The following is a 23,754-nucleotide window of genomic DNA, read 5'->3' as shown; positions in this document are numbered from 1 at the left end:
CGAAGCGGCCTCTCCGACCATCCGCACAATGATCCGTGACTGATTCTGACCTCAAGCGGAGGTATCAAAGGCCCGGGGCCGGGCGCTACAGGCGGCAGAAAACCGGAGAACAATCGAGTGCCGGGGAGCCGTGTTTCGTCCGAGTGGCGGTGAGCCCGGAGCACAGGCCTGGATCCCGGGACCCCTGTGGCCAGCGCAGCCGACCGGAAGTGGGCTCTGCCCGGCGGCGTTGGACCGGAAGTGCCGTGACTGGCGGAGACCTCCGCGGCGGACCCGGCGGACTACACTGTCGGCGCTGGCTGTGGGGGCGCGCCGCACCGAGGAATCTGTGCTGCCAGGAGGGCTGGGGTGGCGGACGGCCAACAGGGGGCTGAGGTGCCTGGCGAGACACACTGCCGACCCTCCGATTCGGCCGCCGGGGAGATCGAGACCCGCGGGGGCTGCTGAACACCTGGGGACCTTGCCCCCCCTCCCCCCCCCGCCTCTCACACTCAGTGCGCTACGAAGCGCCGCTGGCCGCCCGGTTTGCGTCGCTTGGACGCAAACGTTTGAACTGTACCTGGCCGCCCCACCGGTGTGTCGGGGGCCCGCTGCGGAACCGGGGGCCCGAGAATTGGAGGCGCTGACGGCGTTGTTTGCTTGTGGCACACACACGGTGCGTGGCAGTCAGTAGGGGCGCCGCACCTGCCAGAAACAGTATACTGCGGCCGTGTCACCGCTGCTGACCGGGAGGTGGTCGCCACCCACATCAGGCTGAGTAACCCGACTGCAGTGGGGACGGACTAGTGCCCGAGGTTCGCCTCTCCATATCCGACTCCTCCATCCGGCTGGCTTGAGGTGCTGTGCGGCGGACGCTATGGCTGGCAAAGGCGCCAAGGGCGGCACGACCCAGACTCGCATAGAACGCTACACCAGTGACAAACATGCCTCCCCTCTGGCGGACGGGCGACATCCTTCCACGAGGTCGTCGGACACTGCGGGGCCAAAAAAGGCGACCCTGGACGACGTGATGCGTGCGCTCACGCAGGTACAGACTACGGTGGGTTCCATCTCCACGGAAATTACCCTCATTCGGGCGGACCTCCACAAAATGGCTGAAAAAGTGGGGTCTCTGGAACTGGTTACAAGGTCCCTGGTGGAGGATGTCTCGGAACTCCAGACGGCGATGGAGGCGGTCACGGCTGAGAATAAAAGGCTTAAGGAGAAACTGGATGACCAGGAGGGGCGCTCCAGGCGGAACAACGTCCGAATTCTTGGGGTTCCAGAGTCGGAAGGAGTTAGAGCGACGGACCTCTTTGTAGAGGAACTCATCAAAACGCAGCTTAAACCAAGGGGACTCTCGACGTTCTTCTCGGTCGAAAGGGCGCACAGAGTGCCAGGTGGCCAGCCTAAACCGGGAGCCTCCCCTAGACCGATCTTGGCGAGGCTCTTCAACTTCCGCGATAGGGATGCCATCTTACAGGCGGCGCGGGTGTCTCCGCCCGTTAAGATTCAGAACTCCACCGTGGCATTCTTCCCGGACTATACAGCAGAAGTGGCGAGGCGGAGAAAGACGTTTGTGGATATCAAAAAAGAGCTCAGGAGACGGGAGATCCAATATTCCATGTTATTCCCGGCTAGGCTGCGTGTGGTAGCAGAAAACAGGATGTGGTTCTTTGACAATCCAGAAGTTGCCCGGGACTGGTTGGACGGCTGGCGACCAACCTCCCAGCCCCGACGTCGGGGACGAGGTGCCAAGGACAAACAGCTGGCGGATCATGGCGATGTTCGTGAAGACGACCTGGAGGCCGGACGAGGCTCACCACTCATAGACATTGCTGATGCTGAACTGGAGGTCGATTCTTAGTGGCCCGGCAGATTCGAGACTCACCTTATACTAAGGCTGTTGCCTGTGCTGCCATGGCCCCTGGGCTGAGGGCCTCTGCGGAGGGTAAGAGGGGTCGCTGACTTTGGAGTATTCCTCACCCCCAACGAGCAAGTAACTTTATACCTTTTCATGGGTGGGTTTAAGCACTCTGCTAAATTGGGGCGGCGGGCAGTTCTAAGTCCGTGTGGCAGGGAGGCAGGGAGGGGGGGAGTTATGGGTAGGGGGGGTTTGTTCCGAGTTGCTGGTTTGTATTGTTTGACTCTGCTGATTACACTGACATCCATATTAGTCGTACCGTGCCTGGCTGCACACGCCAACCGGTCTGGTAATGCCTCACTGCCATTGGGCCAACCACTGCTTACACATGCGAGACACCACGGGGTTGGGTACACTCTGGATGCGACGCTGCCGAGCCTTACGGGTCAGGGCTTCCCATCTGCAACTTCTCGATGGCAGGACTGTCACACTCCACTCATGTGATCGATGATCCCGGGGCGGGACCTGTGCCACCGTTGCAGATCATGTCTTGGAATGTCAGGGGTCTGGGGGATAAGGTGAAGAGGGGGCTGGTTCTTCAACACATTCGGCAGCTCCGCTGTGACCTGATCCTCCTCCAGGAGACACATTTGGTGGGTGTTGCGAGCAAGGCTCTAGATAGACGGGGATATCGTATGATAGCACACTCGGACTTCACTACGGGGTCTCGTGGGACTGGCATTTTACTCAAAAACACATCTCGATTTATTCTGCAGACTACTAAGATTGATAGTTATGGTCGCTTTGCAGCAGCCTGTGGACAGTGGGAGGGAGTCTCCGTCAATGTAGTGTCAGTATATGTTCCGCCGGCGTTGCATGCGACGGCGCTTCCGGACCTGGGAAGGTTCCTCCTGGAACTCCCTGACGGAGACTTAGTGGTGGGGGGTGATTTCAACGCGCTGGCCCATGGTTCGCATGATAGATTCCCGACCCGGACACAGGCGCCTGGCCTATCCAGGTTTAGTGAGTTTATTGAGGCGCAGGGACTGGTGGACATTTGGCGACACTTACACCCCGAAGACCGGCATTACTCTTATTACTCTGCCACACATGACTGTCTATCCCGTATCGACTACTTCCTTACACTGGCAGGCGGCCGACTTACGGTACAGGATGTGCGGATACGACCCCGGGGTATATCAGACCACTCACCCTTGACTATGTCCATGTCCTGTGCAGTGATATCCCGTAGGAGAATGTACCCTGTCTACCCCGGCTATCTCAAGATTCCCCACGTCCGTAGAGACCTGAAGAAAGCCACCAAGCTCTACTTCGAGGAAAACTCGGGCTCAGTGCCCTCCCCCACGACCTTATGGGAAGCGTACAAAACGGTGTTTCGGGGTCAAGCAATCGCAGCGATAACGCGACACAAACGCGAGCAAAAATCCGAACTGCTAGCTCTGGAGCTCCAACTGGAGCGAGCTAACGAGGCCCATATGGCGCACCCGTCGGATGATACACGTCACCCACTCCATCTCAGCCAACAACTACATGACGATCTCCTCAGGGGACGGACAGTAGAAAACATTACGTCGACCGCGCAAAGGATCTATGATGTGGGAGACAAAGCCAACAAGCTGCTGGCTTGGCTTGATAAAAAAAGTGTGGGCAGCAGACATATTCTACAACTGCAGGATCCAGAGGGGTCGTATCACACACGCCCCTCCGAAATTGTTGAGATCCTGGCCGACCACTATCAGTCGGTCTACACCCCACTCGCAGCGGTTACCACTGAGGCGGCGACGGCAACGCTGCGGACTGTGCCGGTCGCCACTTTAACGCCAGAGGCGGTGGCTGAACTAGAGGCAGACCTGTCCGAGGATGAGCTCGGAGCGGCGATTAATGCATTATGCACGGGTAAGGCACTTGGCCCTAATGGCATTCCAGCTGAGTGGTTCCAAGCGGCGGCGGGCACCTTGTGCTCACCGCTGCTGGCCATGTTCGAGGAGTGCCGGGAAGCGGGGATTCTGCCCCGGGATCAGCGGATAGCGACCATAGTAGCTGTCCCGAAACCGGGTAAATCGCCCACGGACTGCGCGTCCTATCGCCCAATCTCACTGCTCAATGTGGAAGCCAAAATACTGGCGAAGTTAATCGCAAACAGGCTGACCCCGCACTTGCACGATCTGATCCATCCGGATCAGTCGGGTTTCATGCCGCACAGAAGCACGGCGCTCAATCTCCGGCGTGTACATGGGGTGCTGGCGCGAGCCCACTTGCTATCGGAACCGGCGGCCATTCTCTCGTTGGATGCCAGAATGGCCTTTGACATGGTGGAATGGCAGTACTTATTCGCGGTTCTGGCTCGTATGGGCTTTGGCCCCAAATTTATCTCCTGGGTCAGACTGCTGTACACAGAGCCGGTGGCGCACGTGGCGGCCAATGGCCACATCTCGTGAGAGATCCCCTTGGCCAGAGGAACGCGTCAGGGGTGCCCGCTGTCCCCCTTACTGTTCGCCCTGGTGTTGGAGCCGTTGGCTACAGTCATTAGGACTACTCCACTACTGAAAGGGCTGACGTGGGGTGGAGCTTGGGAAGACAGGATCTCCCTGTATGCCGACGATATGCTGGTTTATCTGTCACAACCAGAGATGGGCATTCCTCATTTATTGGCAATTTGTGATGCTCACGGCATGCACTCCGGGTACCTGATCAACTGGACGAAGTCTGTGGTTTATATACTGAAAGGCCCGGCACCGCTCCTCCCTAGTAGCTGCCCGCTGGTTATAGCCCATACCTCCTTTAAGTACTTGGGCATTCAGGTCACTGGTGACGCCAATGCGTTCCACGACCTTAACTTAACGCCACCCCTTAACCGTCTACGGGCGGATGTACGACACTGGAAGACCTTGCCCCTCACACTGCTGGGGCGCGCGGCGCTGTTCAAGATGATGGCGCTGCCGCGTTTCCTGTATGTAGTGGAAAACACCCCAGTCCTGATCCCGCCGTCTTATTTCCGGAGGGTGACGGCTTTGGTGACCGAATTGCTATGGGGCGAACGTCCGCCCAGAATAGCGCACGTTAAACTCAATCGTGGGTGGTATGATGGGGGTATAGCCTTACCGAATATGGAGCTTTACTACTGGGCATCACAGCTCAAAGTTATTAATTCTTGGATACATGCCCCTCAGGATGACCCGGCATACTTCTCAGACAGAACGCAACTGGGAACTCACAGCTTACTGGCCTCGCTTTACACGCCTCACCTCGTGAAGACACTACTTGGCCCGACTAGGCACACAGTCGTCCTATGGCACAGGGCACTGACACGGCTTAAATGGAAGGGCGTCATAACCAAACTCACTCCACTGTGGGACACTAAACGACTTGGTTGCCTCAGGTCCAGTAAGGGCTTTACCCAGTGGGACACTATTGGCATCTCGACGGTGGGAGACCTTTGGACCTCTGCTGGCATGATCCCTTTTCAACACTTGCAACAACAGTATGCACTGAGCTCTACTGAAACTTACAGGTATATGCAAATACGTCATGCACTTATGACGGTCATTGAGCCGGGATCCATAGTACCGGAGTCCTCGCCTCTGGAGGACAGACTTCTCACGGACTACATGCTGACACGAGCGACATCACTCACATACCGTAAGTTGTTGAACAATTTACCCGATCCCCTACAGCGACTGAAAGAGAGGTGGGAATCTGAGTTAGGCTCCCTGGATGAGACTGAATGGAATACCGCCCTAGCGTCGCCGCGAGAGGCGGGTGTGTCAGCCCGGTTCAGGTTGATACAACTTAAAGTACTGCATAGGGTCTATTACACCAGGACCGCACTGCACAAAATGCACAGGGCGGAGACCCCGTTTTGCCTTAGAGGGTGTGGGGAGGAGGGTACTTTGCTACACACGCTCTGGGACTGTCCGAGTGTCTCGCCCTACTGGCAGCAGGTCATGCGCACCATTTCCCAGGCCCTTGACACATCACTAACCCCGAACCCTCGCTTGTGTCTTCTGCACATATGGGAAGGGACAGATCTGGCACGTCGGAAACAGCAATGGGTCACGATCGGAACTATGGTGGCCAAACGCGACATCGCACAAAGGTGGGGAGTAGCCGAAATACCTACGTTGGCTTTGTGGTGTAGAACTATGGACAGGCTAATGATGACTGAACGTGCTGTGTATAAAATGAGGGCTAACCCACGCAAATGGAATGCACTTTGGATGGCGTGGAATAAATATAGGGGGGATCTGTGCGAACCACTATCAGAGGATGAGGGCGACAGCTCGGACGATGACGAAGAGCTGGAGGGTTAGGCCTGTGGGTGGAGGGCGGTTGGCCAATGGGGATAAGGGGCTTTTGAGTTTTAGTTCCGTTAGTGCACTCCTGTGACGGGGGTGTGTTCGCATCATAGGTAGCTGGGCATAGCCTACGACATTGGGGATGTTTACATTGATGATTTATATCTATCCTTCTCAGCAGGAGTCTAATGTTTGAGTTGTGTGCTTTTTGAAGTTTCAGAACAAAAAATATATAAGACGATGTAGTACTTTCTGATGTATTCTTTTTGCCTGATGTCACACTCTACACGTTTGCTGCCGGACCGGAAGGCTGTCGGCTAAATAGCTGTGTTATGTTACACCACTGTGACTGCTAATAAGTTCATTATTTTTGTAATGTTTTCAGACTATTGTGGATCTGGCAACTGTCAATAAAGTCTTACCAAAAAAAAAAAAAAAAAATAGCTTTTGGGGATATTTTACCGAAAGGACATGTTCAACATTGATTTCTATATGCCACAGTTTTAAATATCATGCACCCATCCTTCATGGGAGATAAGGTCTACCTAAGGGTGATTTGTTAATTTTAAAATGAAGGTTTGGCCTTTCAAAAGGGGTTATTGTGGTAGGTCAAATTGCACTTTAAATTCTGCACAGACAGGCTACAGTGGTAGGCCTGAAGTCATGTTTAAACTGCCACTGCAGTAGATGTTACAATAGGTCCTGCAGTCCACTGGTGGCTGTTAGCATACAGGCCCTGGGTACACCATGCACCATATCCAAGAGTTTTATAGGTAAGTTAAATATGCCAATTAGGGCTATGCTAATTCAACCATGTTAAAAGGGGGGATCATTTGCAGTTTAGCACTGGTTAGCAGGGGTGAAGTGCACAGAGTTCTACAGCCAGCATGAACAGATAAGTTAAAATCAGGAGGTAGACCTCACAAAAGATGGTAATGTCCTACAGTGTTCATGTTGGGCTATTGAGTAATTGATGTGTTAAGTGAGATGCAATACAGGGATTAGGACAGCTAGCCCTTGGAAGTGAGTTTTAGTAGGAGAGATCTGGAGATTGTGGTTGGATTGTGGTTTGCAGATTGTGTGTCACCTCATTCATATGGCCAAGCTTCAGCTTGGTGTCAAGCAGTTTAATTTGGCGAATGAATAATACATTTGTACTCCAGTCAGTAGTAAATGGATGCAATAGAGTGGAAGAACTGTCATTACACCTTTCATGTGAATCATATCCCTGGGTGGTCAAGTCCTTCTGTGGAGAGTCAGTTCATGAGATGATATTTCTGAGCATATTTACTAACATTTCATTCAATGCAGCACAGCAAGTGAAGTTGCTATGACGATAGGGAGCAGAACAGCACCATATTTTCAAAGAAATGGCCCAGTTCTGCTCTCTCCTAGTACTGGCAAACCTTATTCTGCCTAATGCCAAAGCAGGCACCCTTGCTTCATGGCACAAGGGTGCCTGCTTTGTGGTCAGGGTGGTGTTTGTGCAGGAAGGGTTATCTCTCTGCAAAAAACAGAACTATCCTTTTAGGTTATTTCCTGTTCTGTATGTGTGCTACAGAATATTGCAGAATATGCCCCCATAGTGACTAGGACCTAAAAGCTATTTTTACTGTTGCAAGGCTGACTGTCCCATAGTGACATACTGGGAAGCACTATTATATTTACGAATGCTATCTGTAGCTTGGAAACACCTAGAAAGTTCATTCTTGGACTCTTTGTAATATTTATGAAAAGCCCAATTCACCAATAAAGTTGGGTTTTAATAAATAATACAGAAAAACGTACTTTTATATAGTTACTAGCAGCCCGTCCCGACGTTGTCCGGGGGCAATGAGGCTTCCAGGTAGCAGGAACTCCCTTACCTCGCGTCAATTGCCCCCGGACAACGTCGGGACGGGCTGTCCAACAGAAATATCTTAGGGTCTATGGAGGTTCTTTGTTTACATGCATACCCTATAAAACCCCACGGTTAGAGACCTCCCTACTACACATTTTGTCCATCCTTTAAAACCCCACAGTTACAGACCTCCCAGGGGCAATGACGCTTCCAGGTAGCAGGAACTCCCTTACCTCGCGTCATCCTCGGGGGCCGTCTCAGCCCCACGGCCCCACTGTCGGCCCGCTGTCTTCCGTGCTCCTCCCGCCGAACGCCGCATTCGTTTTCCTCCCCACGGCTCTGCACTTCAGTGAACCGGGTGTAGGTTCCGCTCCTCCCGCTGAACGCCGCGTTACTTTTCCCTCCCCACTGCTGTCCACCGCTCCTCCTCCCATGATGTCAGTACGTTAGCGCACACGACGGCCGGAGGTTCCGCTTCTCCCGCTGAACGCCGCGTTACTTTTCCCTCCCCACTGCTGTCCGCCGCTTCTCCTCGCATGATGTCAGCACGTTAGCGCACACGACGGCCGGCGCTACTTCCAAGGGACTACTTTTTTTTCTAAGGTATATTTTTTTAAGAACGTATTTTTGGGGGGGTATATAGCCTATGTCACTCTGCAGACCCTGCCAATTCCAATGATGTATTGGGTGTTTGGATTGGCGCTCTGGTTCCCGAGTTTACCCGCCTCAAAGGTTCCCACTTCTTACTTTATAATAGTAGTATAGATATTTTCTGTGCCTAAAGCTTCTGTAAGCTCTTGTACATTAAATTCCAACTGCAGCCCTGAATGAGCTATGAAAACTATACCTGGAGGGTGGACAGAGACCTGGGTGTGGGGGAGGTATTTCTGTTTCCCCGGCAGGATAACCATTTGGGCGGTGTCCAGGAACATAATTAACTTCAGTGCCCCCGTCACATGCATATGTCAGATGTCATCTGCAGATGCCCCTTTTTTGTCAGCCATGGAGTGGGCTGCCCCAGAACTGGTTTAACGTGACCACAGAAGAGGGGTTGCTCCTTTCAGTGTACACACCTCTGGGGTGGGCACAATGGGAGAAGGGTATCACCAGCTTGGATTTAGGCAGAGAAGGGCACTGGTGATTGTTTGCAGTAGGGCATACAGGAAATGCTGCAAACATGGCTAGGGTAACCCCCAAGAAAGTTCACCCCATGGGTTACAGAGCAGGCAGGAGACACGCTCATTGCGTGTGGATTTCTTGCCTGTGATTCCTGCTGGTCGAGTGCAGGGGACGGCGTGGGATTCCCTGGATATTACCAGCACTTCCTGCCTTGTGTGCTTTGTGAAAGGAGGAGAGCTCCTTCAGTGCTTTGGACGCCGAGAGACTGCGAGGTCCTGCAGGCTCTCTGTCACCCAGCTGCTGCCTCTTCCCTCGGTGTTCCCGCCCCCCCGCCCGGACACTTAAAATACTTTTCGCGGCCCCCGCTCCGCGTGTGCCGCTCATTGCGTGTGGATTTCTTGCCTGTGATTCCTGCTGGTTGAGTGCAGGGGACGACGTGGGATTCCCTGGATATTACCAGCGCTTCCTGCCTTGTGTGCTTTGTGAAAGGGGGAGAGCTCCTTCAGTGCTTTGGACGCCGAGGGACTGCGAGGTCCAGCAGGCTCTCGGTCACCCAGCTGCTGCCTCTTCCCTCGGTGTTCCCGCCCCCCGCCTGTAGTGATATAATCTCGCTCTTAATCCCGCGACGCGGGACGCGCGTGGGACTCGGCCCAGGGCTAAGCCCGGGCAAAGGGCGGGCCCTCTGAGGCCCTCCGAGGCTGGAGTAGGCTGGGCTGGGCATACCCCCTTGGAACCATTATAGAACTGTACCCTTAGTTATATTACTGTGCTTGACATATAAATTATTTAATTTTTCCACCCCTTCTGTAATAGAGACGGTTTAGATGTAAGTTAATCTTATATCTTCTCTAAATTCCTATAGTGGTTTAGGATTATTAAGTTGGTATACGGCCATTGTGTTGTCTTAATATTGTATCGCCGAGACCTTTTTTTTTTTTGTCCCAAAATGACGGCAAAAAAACTAAGATCTGGGCATGTCTTAGTGGGTAGGAGCTGTTCTAAGACTAAATCAAATCCCCTGCGAAACAAAGATACTCCCATTCTATCACTAAAGGGAAAAGGTCAATTGTATTGTCTATGGGAAAGGGGAAAGGATAAGGTCCCAATTGAGGGTTTGAAACCAGAAGAAATTAATTATAAGGATGTAGAGGAAGGTCAACCTATAATTAATGGATGTAGTAAGCAGGTTGGCGCCTCACATCCAGATATGCTCGTCTGTGAAACCGAGATGGTTGGCCCTCCTGTTTCTCCAAACTTACAGAGGCAACCAAAATATACCTCAGGTGCTTTAAGTAAAGACAATATTGTATTTCCTTATGACGCAACTACTAAACTTACTGAGGTGTTAGTCCATAACTTCCCTCCCTTAGCAGAGGAATGCTTGACTGTCTCTCCTGGTTCATCTCCTCCGATGGCTACTACTGGAAATGATTACACCTTACCTGATATAGATACAGTGCACCATAAGAGACAACCCGCCTCTGAACATAAATCGGTATTAGAGCAAACCAATATCCCAAATGTTTTAGCAACCCCGGGCCTTCAATTGTTTAGTAGCACCCTGTCACGAGGACGTGGTCCCTGTCACGGACGGACGCGAGGTTTCTGTTAACGTTTGTCACTTTCCGCCCCGTTCGCAGGACCCCTTGGACGTTTCCTGGATGTCCTCGGCTCTGCCGTTCCCGACCCCGTCACTGGACCTGCCTTCCTTGACGTCAGGGGGAAGTTCCCTGACGGTCCGCCAATCGGGAAGGAGATCGTCATTGGACCTAAACCAATCGTGGACTCTAGGGGCGTTTAAGGAAGCCCCGTTCTCATCCGCCGGCGCGCAATCTCCAGGGGAGCAGCCGAGCCGCGAGGAGGAGAACGCCAAAGAGGAAGAAGACGGAAGGGACCTTACGCCACTGCAGGGGTTGCCGGAGCCGAGACTCGACAAGCCAGGAGGCCAACGGTCCCACGAGCCGCCCTGCCACACTTCCAAGGGAGAAGTGTGGCTGCACAAGGTACGAGGGCGTTTTCAAGGGCTATTCAGTTCACGGGGTGGGACGGGGTAGGACGAGGGTGCTCACGGGCCGTATTTTCGTTCCCTGTGTCACTTTTAGGTAACGACTAGGTTTACAAAGGTGGTGGAACCCTGGTGACCCCTCACTCCCTTACCCCCTCCCACGTCTTGACCCCGGACCATCCAGTAACCCGCCTGTCTTGTCTCTGTCTTTCCCGAGTCACACCAGACCTCCGACCCGAGAAGAGCCCGAGGGAGAGCCGAGACGGGGATCGAGAAGCAGGAGCCCAAGCCAGGAAGGAAACCGCACCTAGCGGGTTGTGTCGAACTTTGTGCATCTCTGCTCTCTCGTTATTGAATGGGACTTAACTGACAAATAAAACAAGGATTAATCGAGTACCCCAAGTCGTGGTGTCCGTCCTTCCCCAGTCAGACTCTGACAAGTGGCGAGCCAGCCAGGAGCCTACGGGAACCACGCCATCCGATAAAGAATGGAAAACATACTGACCCAAATGGAGGCAGACCGGGCTGCATTTTCCCAAGCCATCCAAAGTCAGTCGGACAATATACTGAAACTCGCTGAAGGACAAACACAACTAATGACTGTTCTGGGTCAAGGAAGGGTTACAGCCCCGCCCCCAGGCACGGTAGTACCGCTGCAGAAATTCACTCCCGGAGAGGACCCCCTTGCTTTCTTTCTCAATTTCGAGAGGGCCGCGAGAGCTAGTTCGTGGCCTGGGGATAGATGGCCCTTTTACCTGGCACCGCTGTTGATAGGGGAAGCTCAGGCAGCTTACCAAACGGTGAATCGAGACGGCACCACAGCATACGCAGTGGTAAAACAATATATCCTCGACAGGCTAGGGGTAGATGAAGAAACTCATCGCCTGCGTTTCCGCCAAGAAAGAGGGACTCCCGGGGATCTACCTAAGACTCTGTTTTTTAAGTTGAAGGAAGCTGCTGATCTATGGCTAAAACCCCAGGAAGGTAACATCGATGCCATCATGAACAAAGTGTATCTCGAACAGTTTATCGAAGCCCTTCCGTACAGCACTCAAAGGTGGCTCAAACAACATGCGGGGTTGACGCTAGAGCACGCCATAGAAATGGCCACTTGCTATGCCCGGGCTCAAGGCAAGCCGTTCATGAGGGAACCTGACAAACCAAACAAAGTTACAGTTCCCCTCAAACCTGAAAAGAAATTCCAAAAACCCGTACCAGAATCACCACCAAAGATACGGTTCCAAAGACCTGAATTGCCCAATACCGGCCCTCAATGTTTCGAATGCGGGGAATGGGGTCATATAGCCCGGTACTGTCGGAAAAAAAAGGAAAAAGAAGACGAACCCATGGATGTGAGCTATGCACCCAGGTCCATATTATACGCCCAAGAAACAGGAACCACTTTCTACGTAAGGGTCTCTCTTAACGGTGTCTCTATAAGAGCGTTGTTGGATTCCGGCTGTAAACACTCCGTGATAAGAGAGGAGCTTGTGGATCCCTCTTCTCTCGTCCCGGGGAAACAGGTCCACATTCGATGTGTCCATGGGGACGTTAAGGGATACCCTGTAGCCAGAGTCACGCTATACACCCCCTCAGGGAAAGGCATGGATGTCACTGTAGGGGTTATGTCCAAATTACCAGAACCCATTATCATAGGAACCGATAACCCCTCCTTTAATGCATTGTTGTTGGATACCCTCCAAAACCTATCCCTCCCCCATGACTCCATGTTGGCTTCAGAACCGTGGGCCAGGGATACACACTTTAGAACCGCTCAGTTAAATGACGCAAGTCTCACGAATGCATGGCAGGTCGCACGAGACGGACAAGACCCATCCACCAAAAGTTACCCTACTTTTATAGAGAAAAATGGCCTCCTGTATAGACTCGCGAAAGCTGACGCAGAGCCCCAACTGTTGGTCCCGAACGACTTTCGTGACCAGATATTGTTTTTCGGGCATGCCCATCTTTTGTCAGGTCACTCAGGGGCAGAAAAAACAGGACAGTCCATACTGCGACATTTTTTTTTGGCCGGGAATTTACGCTCAAGTCCAGAAGTACTGTCAGGAGTGTAGAATATGTCAAAAACGGAATCCCTACACTCCTCCCCCGGTCCCTTTGGTTCCTATGCCCATTATAGGAGTTCCCTTTGACCGCGTTGGGATGGACCTGATCGGCCCGTTGCCTAAGTCGTCCAGAGGTCATCAGTACGCCCTTGTATTGGTTGACTATGCTACACGATATCCAGAGGCTTTTCCTCTTAAGGCCGCTACTTCGGCAGCCATAGCCCAGAGGCTAGTTGAGGTGTTCTCCCGTATGGGTTTTCCAAGGGAAATTGTTACCGACCAGGGTACCCCTTTTGTTTCCCGTTTGATGCAACAGGTATGTGTGCAGTTAAACATTAATCACATCAAAACATCTGTGTATCACCCCCAGACGGATGGTTTGGTAGAGCGTTACAACGGCTCCCTGAAGCTAACACTAAAGAAACTCCTGTCTGGAGACGGGAAGAACTGGGACCAGTTACTCCCCCTTGCCCTCTTTGAGCTACGTAGTCAAAAGCAGTCCAGCTTAGGGACATCTCCCTTTGAACTACTGTTCGGGAGACCTCCAAGGACATTGTTAGAAATTACAAGAGACAGTTGGGAGGCCGAGGGAGCACAGGAAGCAGAGGCCTTATTGGATTATACACGTCAGCTACAGTCCAGATTACACAAACTCAGAACACTTGCCCACGATCATTTGGCCATAGCCCAAGCCAAACAGAAAACCTTCTATGATCGTGGTAAGAAGTGGAGAGAACTGGATGTCGGGGATTGGGTTCTGATTTTATTACCTACCTCGACACATAAAATGAAAAAGGAATGGCAGGGCCCCTTTAAAATCATTAGGAAAATAGGGCGCACTACCTATCTGGTACAGCTGGGAAGAGGGAAATCTCAAATGTATCACATTAATCTTCTCAAAAAGTGGCTAGGTAAACCTCCCCAAACAATCAATGTGGTTTCACCAGTAACAGAGACAAACCATACTGTCGGGGATACTCCTATAAACCAGGATCTATCTCCCAAACAACAAGAAGAAATTAGGTCTCTTCTGTTGTCACATTCGGAAGTGTTCTCTGACCAGCCCGGGCGCACACATTTGGCAGAACACTTCATCCCCACCCTACCTGACGTAGTGGTGAAACAGAAGCCTTATCGGATCCCAGAGGCAAGACGTCAGGCCTTTCAGACAGAGGTACAAAATATGTTAAAGGCCGGGATCATAGTACCTTCCCACAGCAACTGGTGCTCACCGGTGGTTTTAGTGCCAAAACCTGATGGCAGCATTCGGTTTTGCATCGACTTTAGGGCCGTTAACAGGGTGTCCAAACAGGATGCCTATCCCTTACCTAGAGTTGATGAACTCCTGGAACGCCTTGGTGAGGCCCGTTACGTTACCACCATCGACCTCACCAAGGGATATTGGCAGATACCCCTTGCAATGAAGGACAGGGAAAAAACAGCCTTCTCGACCCCCTCTGGGCATTTCCACTTTACGGTACTACCCTTTGGGTTGCACGGGGCACCTGCAACGTTTCAGAGAGTCATGGATACCCTACTGGCACCTCACTTACCATATGCATCGGCTTATCTAGACGATATAGTCGTGTTCAGTAAGACCTGGGACGACCACCTGGTACATCTGGGACACATATTGTCAAGTCTGAAAGAAGCCAATTTGCACATCAATGCAAAAAAATCTCGAATAGCTTTTCAACAAGTCCGATATCTGGGTTATCTTCTAGGGGATGGTAAGATCAAACCTCAGATAGAGAAACTCGAGGCTATCAAGGCCTTGCCATATCCGTCCAAAAAAAAAGAGCTCCGGGCTTTCTTGGGATTGGTGGGGTATTACCGCCGGTTTATCCCTCAGTTTGCTAATCTAGCGGGTCCTCTCACTGACCTCCTTGGTAAAGCTGTTAAGTCCTTCTCTATACCGACCCCTTCTGTCACGCACACCTCGGCATTCCAGGCTTTGAAAGACGCCCTGACCTCTTCCACTGTCCTCGTTTCCCCTGATTTCCTTAAGCCTTTCATTCTGCAGACGGATGCATCTGGGGTTGGCATTGGGGCTGTCCTTTCCCAGGTAGACGAACATGGTGATGAAAGGCCTGTGCTCTTTATCAGCCGAAAACTGTTTCCTAGGGAGCAGGCTTATTCGACGATTGAAAAGGAGTGCCTAGCTGTTCGGTGGGGGGTGGAAAAGCTGAGGTACTACCTCGAGGGGCGCCCCTTTGTGTTGTATACCGATCATGCCCCCTTGACCTGGCTTCAACGTAACCGGGGGAACAATGAACGAATCCTGCGATGGTTCCTGGCGTTGCAGCCTTTTCAAATTGACGTCAGGCATCGAAAGGGTTCTCTGCAGGGGAATGTTGACTTTCTCTCCCGCTTTCCTCTTTCCCCCGATCGGGTCAATCCTGGGGGTGGGATGTGTCACGAGGACGTGGTCCCTGTCACGGACGGACGCGAGGTTTCTGTTAACGTTTGTCACTTTCCGCCCCGTTCGCAGGACCCCTTGGACGTTTCCTGGATGTCCTCGGCTCTGCCGTTCCCGACCCCGTCACTGGACCTGCCTTCCTTGACGTCAGGGGGAAGTTCCCTGACGGTCCGCCAATCGGGAAGGAGATCGTCATTGGACCTAAACCAATCGTGGACTCTAGGGGCGTTTAAGGAAGCCCCGTTCTCATCCGCCGGCGCGCAATCTCCAGGGGAGCAGCCGAGCCGCGAGGAGGAGAACGCCAAAGAGGAAGAAGACGGAAGGGACCTTACGCCACTGCAGGGGTTGCCGGAGTCGAGACTCGACAAGCCAGGAGGCCAACGGTCCCACGAGCCGCCCTGCCACACTTCCAAGGGAGAAGTGTGGCTGCACAAGGTACGAGGGCGTTTTCAAGGGCTATTCAGTTCACGGGGTGGGACGGGGTAGGACGAGGGTGCTCACGGGCCGTATTTTCATTCCCTGTGTCACTTTTAGGTAACGACTAGGTTTACAAAGGTGGTGGAACCCTGGTGACCCCTCACTCCCTTACCCCCTCCCACGGCTTGACCCCGGACCATCCAGTAACCCGCCTGTCTTGTCTCTGTCTTTCCCGAGTCACACCAGACCTCCGACCCGAGAAGAGCCCGAGGGAGAGCCGAGACGGGGATCGAGAAGCAGGAGCCCAAGCCAGGAAGGAAACCGCACCTAGCGGGTTGTGTCGAACTTTGTGCATCTCTGCTCTCTCGTTATTGAATGGGACTTAACTGACAAATAAAACAAGGATTAATCGAGTACCCCAAGTCGTGGTGTCCGTCCTTCCCCAGTCAGACTCTGACACACCCCCTCGACTGATTCAAATTTTTCCTTATCCCAAGTAAATTTTCTATCAAGTCCCGCTTTTAATATGACTAACTCTCAGCCCAATCCCCCCACTAGGATGGATAAGCCAATTTCCAACTCCCTAATTTCTCTAGAACATCTACTTTCCTCTATCCTATTATTGCTAGAAAAATGTGTGGGGGGCTCGGACTGTGTGTTGGAGACGGTAACACAGATACTTAGGGTATTGTTAAAAAATAAACAGGATACCGACTCCAGCTCACAACACAAGCTACCTTTAATAGTAACGAAAGCGAGAATAGATGATATGTCCGAAAAAGATCATGGAGATACTTTGCAAGTTTTAGATTCAGTTCTCAATGAACAAAATAAGAAATGCCCACACATTGAAAAGAAAATATCTGCTATTCCGGGGAATTCCCGGAAGGCAAAATAAAAACAGCCGCAGCTAATTGTATTTCTGAACTGGAACAAGAAATAGAAATATTGACTGACCCTGAAAAAAGGTGTGATAAGGAACTATTTCCTATATTCAAATCATACATACATGAAGAAAAAGAGGATATCTTGGAGTCCTCAAATGATGGGAAAAAAGATAGTATTAGGAAAACAAAAAAAAGCATAGAGGAAAAAAGAGGAAACCGGTTCGGAAATATGCAAAAAAGAGGGAAAGGAAAATTAATTTTGACGAAAATTTAGATACTCATTCTGAAAATAATTTCCAACAAGAGCCCTTGCAAAATTTATCTCAAGATACCATTAGGCAAATTAAATCGGACCAAATAATTATGACTGCTGAATCAACGGGGACAGTGAATGGCCATGGATCTGCTGATCCGAGAAATCCCTCTAACATCCCACTACCGGCTTTAAATCCTTTAGCCGAGTTTTTCCCGGTTGAATCAATGGGGATAATGAATAGCCATGGATCTGTTGATCAGAGAAATCCCTCTAACATCCTACTACCGGCTTTAAACCCTTTAGCCGAGTCGTTCCCTGATATGACCGTAAATAAAAGGTCGTCTAATCGATCAAATATAGTTGTTGAAAAGGAAAGTATAGATTCTGCTTTCTTAGATTTCATTCCTTTATTTGATAAGGATCTTATTATAAATAGATCTGTCCTTTTGAATTGTTTTCGGGAGATTGAAGGTTTAAGATTGATCCAAACTAATGACATAGATGTGGTCTCTATTCTAAAATCTGAGGTCGGGAAGGTAGCGAGGGTAAAATTCTATTCCAAAATTATAGTAAATCATATTTTACAATGGTCAGAGGGATTGCAATGCAGGGGGATTGATGTTATTCCTTTCTTCATGAAATCTTGTAATGACAGTCGTACAAACCTGCCAGCTTTCCCGGTTATAACTTTAGCAAGCACAGACCGGTCCTTAAAAACTGATGAATTAAAAATTTGTATTTCAAGGAATGAAAGACATGTGATTTACAAAAATCCTGTCTCTTGTCAACCAAGCCTAGAAGAAAGTCATGAATGGAACTGGTTGCCAGGTGTTCTATCAAGCAAATCTACCTCTATTCCTAAACCGTATTCCTGTTTTTAACAATGATCTAAAAATAATTTCTTGGAACACGGCAGGAATAAAAAATAATCCAGAAAAATTAATATATTTATATTCATTAGAAGCAGATGTGATCTGTCTTCAGGAGACTTGGGTTGATGAAAAATTCCCTATGTTAAAGGACTATTATGTGTTGGATGGCAATGCCATCCCTTCTAGGAGAGGTCATGCCAAGGGAGGAGTAGCTTGTCTACTCTCGAATAAAATAAGATGGAATTTCGCTCATTATTTGGATCCTGATAAATTGTTTCAAGTAATAACTTTGTCAGATCTCGTCACTGAAGATCCACGAAAATCACTGGTATTAATAAATACTTATATTCCTCCAGACGCTTGTTTTAATGTTGGTTTAAAAAAGGTTTTTTCTGTTATACTGAATCTTTTAGATTCTGACTGCCTCTCGCACGTATTGTTATTAGGGGATTTTAACTGTAAAATTTCTAATCGCAGCCTAGAGTTGTTTAGGAATAACCTGAAGGAGGAGTCACTACATATACCACAAGCTTTATTCCCTGGTAATATTAAGACTAATAAGAGAGGGAAATTACTATTGGAGGAATTATCAGAGGTGGATTGCATTATAATAAATGGAAGGCTCCCCTCTGATATTCCGGCCAATTTCACACATAAATCTTATAACAGTAAATCTGATAATAGTGAGTCCATTCTCGATTATGTGGTAGTGGACAGTAATTCCTTTTATCTCTTGACTATCTATTGGTAATCGACACAGAACTTAGTGACCATAAGGTACTTCTAATTTCTGTAAATGCAAATCCATTGACTGTGGATACGTGGCATATAAATAGTGATTTGGTGAATTTTGGAGTTAATTCCGGGAGATGCTATTGGAACTCTAAGATAATAGAGGGTCTGACTACCATTTTAGAGACTGCCGTAGAGAATTTGGTTCACTGGGATGGATGTGAATTAATATGTTTTTCTGACTTCTTAAATAAAGTAATTTCAAGTGCAAAGAATCCCCCTCCCGTAAAAATTCCTAAAGCGGTACCCAGCTGTCTTCGCTATCTTAATGCTGAAATAAATAAATTGGTAAGGGAGCAATACCTTCTATATACCCCCGAAAGATATCATAGAATCGTCCTATTGAGAAGACGAAGAAATAGGATGAAGGCTAAATTAAAAAGGGGGAAGAAGATGCACTTTGGATTAGACTCCGTGAGGCAGCATATAAGGGTCGAGCTAGGATATTTTGGTCAATAATTGGGGAGGGATGTGGCCTAAGATCTAGACCCTTGCCAATTCCCATTGTAGAGCATATTTGGGTTGAGTATATCGAGAACTTATATGCTAGTAACGGTAGGGTCCTTGAAAACAATAGTTGACAAACGGACAACTTTCTTTACGGTCCACCGTCCGAAAAGGACATTGAACTAGCAATTAAGGGCCTGCGCTTTTCTGGCGCAATGGGCCCAGATGAGCTCCCCATCTCTGTAATAAAACAACATAGTAAGATGTGGAGTAAAATTGTTTACCCAGTTTTTAACTATTGTTTTTTTAGTAAAACTGTTCTCCCCTCATGGAGGGGGAGCATATTAATTCCCCTTTTTAAGAAAGGAGCACGTAATATGCCACAAAATTATCGTCAAATTGCCCTTCTGGATGCCATAGGCAAGGTTTTTACAAAATGTATTCTTAAATTAATTCATGAGTGGGTGTCTAGGGATGAGATTTTGCCCCTCGAGCAGACCGGATTCAGGCAGAGACATAGCACCTTAGATACTCTGACAGCATTGCAGGTTATAACAGAGAAATATGTTAGGATTCGTGGAGGGCGATTTATGGTGCCTTTATAGATTTCTCCACAGCATTTGATAAAGTAGACCGATCTTTGCTGTGGAGTAAATTATCAAATCTTGGCATGCCATCTACTCTCCTGGAGTTAACACAAGCCCTACATTCGGAAATCTGGTGCAGAGTATTGTTAGGTGGGGAAAGAGGCCTTTCTCAAGTAATTACAACAGCAAATGGGTTAAAACAAGGCTGCTTATTGGCCCCTTTATTGTTTTCCCTTTACATAGCCGATCTTCCCCACGTTTTATCAGATAGTGAAGGAATAGCTCCGATGTTGGGGGGTGTCCCAATTGTTTGTTTAATGTATGCAGATGATATGTTGATTCTAGACCTAACACCTAAAGGCTTAAATAACCGTCTGCACGCTCTTCATAATTACGCAGAAGCACACCACTTACCAATAAACATCTCAAAAAGCAAAGTAATGTGCATGACGGGGAGAAAAAAGCTGAAAGACGCGAATTTCCCATGGTCCGTAGGTGGACAGAGATTGGAAGTGGTACAATCATATGTCTTCCTCGGAAAAACTGTCATGGGTAATTTAAGTGATAAGGCTCACATAGCCAACAATACGCGGAAAACAATTATTCAAGGAAAAAGTCTAGTTTCTCTTTATAAGGCCACCGGGAGACGGCATTTTGCTGTCTTGCTGGAAGTCTATCGTGCAAAAATTCCCGCATCATTACTATATGGCATGGAAATAGTAGATATAAAAACTTGGGGTTTTTTAAACTCTACGGAAGGCAAAATTCTGCGTAGTCTTACTATGGTTAATACTGCGTGCTCTACAGCCGCACTTAGAATGGAATTCGACCTACGTAGTAGTTGGGTTCAAGGTTTAGCAGGAATAGTGCGCTGGGTTTTAAATATTGCACAGGGGGACCCAGGCACTTTAAGATATATCATAAAAACAGAATTGCTTGGAAACCTTAAAGAATATTCGACAATTGTAAAAAAAATTCGAATTGCAGTTAATCTCCTTGAACTTGATGAATCGGTTTTATTCGCTTTATCCGCACATCAGTTAAAATCCATCCTGAAGTCAGCTTCTTGGGAACTAAGCTTCAGGTTGGACAGGGAATCACGTACTTTGAAAAAAGGTCCCCATCGGTCTATAGATTCTTGCCAAATGAGAATAGCCCAACCATATGTCACCTGGAATTTACACCATGGGGTACGGCGATTCTTTCTTTTATTGAGGCAAGATCTACTTCCGTTGAATTCCTTGATGTCCAGATGGTACAGCTCTTCAGCTTTATGTGACCTTTGTAATAAATCTAATCAGGATATTAATCATGTGAGACCTATTTGTCTTCAAGTAGGTATTTCTTCTGCTATTTCCTTTCTTGATGCCATTCATAATCCCCCTGATGAAATGTTTTGCTATAAAAATTTTAACTTCTTCAAAACTTTTTTAGTCTTATATTAAAAGATCGGAAATGTATATTGCTATTATGTATTGGATTAATGATTGTATGTGAATGTATTGTTTTTAACTTTTATGTGGATCTCATTCGAGTTCCAAAATCATAAAATAAATAAACTTGAAACTTGAAACCTCCCACCCACAAGTTGGCGCCAGGCATACACGTGGCATCCCCAGCACCCTCTTCAGAACACTACTGGACCTGAGGAAGTTCAGCCTTGAAAGACGGTACTTGCTATCTCTTGTACCCATAACAGAGAAGTGGACTCCAAGAGTCATAAGGTCAACCTCCTGTTTAAGCTAAAGAAACACAACATGCTACAGGAGGCATTTCCTGCAACTGCCCAGCTGACCACTTCCAACTCGACCATACTGTCGGCCTCTGCTGGAATGAGTCTTGACCAGCAGGTGCTGTTCCTGGGATTATGGAACCCTTGGCTGGGCCTGGATGAACGTTTCCTAGCACCCCTGAAAACCTAGGACTTAGAAACCTTTTGGCTCCAAAGACCTCTGGAGGACTGGGACAAACACTCCAAGCCGATCCAATGACGGAGTGTTGCTGCAGTGCTGTTGATTCAGGTTTCTGTTGCTCTGGGCTTTTCTGCTACAGCAAATCTGATTCAGCAGGACCCTACAGAGAGGATATCTGTGCTCGTGGAGTCCTCTTCGGCACCTGCAGTTTTGCCCCACTGGAGGAATTGAAGCGACAAAGGCGTGTTGCTGCAGGGCTGGTGATTCAAGTTTCTATTACTCAGAGCTTTTCTGCTACAGCAAATCTTATTCAGCAGGACCGCACAGAGGCGATATCTATCCTCGTGATGCCCGCTTCGCCACCTGCAGGTTTGCCCCACTGGAGGAATCGGAGCTCAGAAAAAGTTACTGTGTGACCAAAGAAATCTTGACTTGGCGAAGGTGTCAGAAGTATCCAGCTGGCGAGGGACCTTCCTTGGGCGAAAAATTAAATTTTTTTCCGCTTGGAGCTTTCCCTCCAAAAACCATCAACTTCAGTGGAACCTTGTGCAATGGCTATCTGACCTCATTAAGCCTTTCTCGGCAACAGCCTGCTGCCTTGTCCTGCTGAAGAGTTTGGACTTCCATTTTTGAGACTATGTCCAAAGGTAAACCTTCAAACCAGGTTGAACCTTGTTTATGTATCTGATTTACTTGGTTAGCGCGTAATGCTGGGTTTTTTTTACTTTAAAAAATCATATCCCCAATTCCTCTTATTGGATTCCTGTCAATTTAGTGTAATTTTATTGACTAAAAGTTACTCTATTTTTCTAATCCAGTTTGGGATTTTTATTGTATTTTTATTGTATATTGTATTTTACTGTATTTTGGTGCTATAAAAGTACTTTACAAAATGCATCCAAATTAAGCCTGAACCCTCTGTGCTTTAACTACCAGAAGGTTAAGATCAAGTTAACATAGTGACTTCAGTGGTTTAACCTGATAAGGGTTGTGTTCGTTGTTTAAGGTGAGTAGTCAACCCTTTTTACTAGCAACTAAATTTCCTAAACACACCAACCCCAATTCTTTGAGGCATTCCTCCTTGCATGTTACCTATAACACACCCCAGAACTCTGATCCCAGACCCAGCACTGCCTCCTATTATAATAAACTCCAGAGCTCGATATTCTATTTACAATCAAACATGAATCTGCCCAAGCATCCTCAGAAGAATCAACTCCTCAACCTAATGGTAATTCACCTATACACACTGAATTGTCGGTCTGCAGTCATTAAGGCAAATTTCATATCTTCCATCTTATCTTATCTTAAGTGCAATTTGTAGAGCGCGCTAACACCAAAGGCTTCCTGGCGCTTTAAGACAGAATGAGTGAGGTTGAAAGCGTGAGCAGTGGAGTTTTAACCAAGGGAAGGGAAGAGGTGAGTTTTAAGCATTTTCCTGAAGTTCAGGAGGGAAGGGGTGGACTTGATGGAGAGAGGGAGGAGATTCCAAAGCCTGGGAGCCAGGTGGGAGAAGCGACGACCACCGAATTTCTTGGTTTTAGCTTTCGGGGTAACTAGCAGGTGACGGTGGGCTGATCGGAGGTTGCGAGTTGGACGATGAGGAGTAATTAAGGATTTGAGAAACGCGGGACCGGAGCAGTGGAGGGTTTTGAATGTGAGGCAGGCCACCTTAAAGGCTGCCCTTTGGCCTATTGGGAGCCAGTGCAGTCTGTGAAGTAGAGGTTTGGCCGATTGCCATCTGGGGGTTTTATGAATGAGGCGGGCCGCCTGGTTTTGGACAACCTGAAGGCGGTGTAGCAGGGATTGTGGGAGACCGTAGTACAGGGAATTGGAGAAGTCCAGACGAGAAAGTACAAGTGAGATGACAACCTGGGTAAGTGCGGCGGGCGGAAGTAAGTGGCGAACTTTACGGATCTTCCAGAGCTGGTACATACAAGATGAAATTACCGCACCCACTTGGGCTTTAAGGGAC

This window comes from Lissotriton helveticus, chromosome 10 (genome assembly GCF_964261635.1).
Source record: "Lissotriton helveticus chromosome 10, aLisHel1.1, whole genome shotgun sequence".
Lineage (NCBI taxonomy): Eukaryota > Metazoa > Chordata > Amphibia > Caudata > Salamandridae > Lissotriton > Lissotriton helveticus.
The sequence above is the reverse complement of the archived record's forward strand: the minus strand, read 5'-3'. Positions refer to the sequence as shown.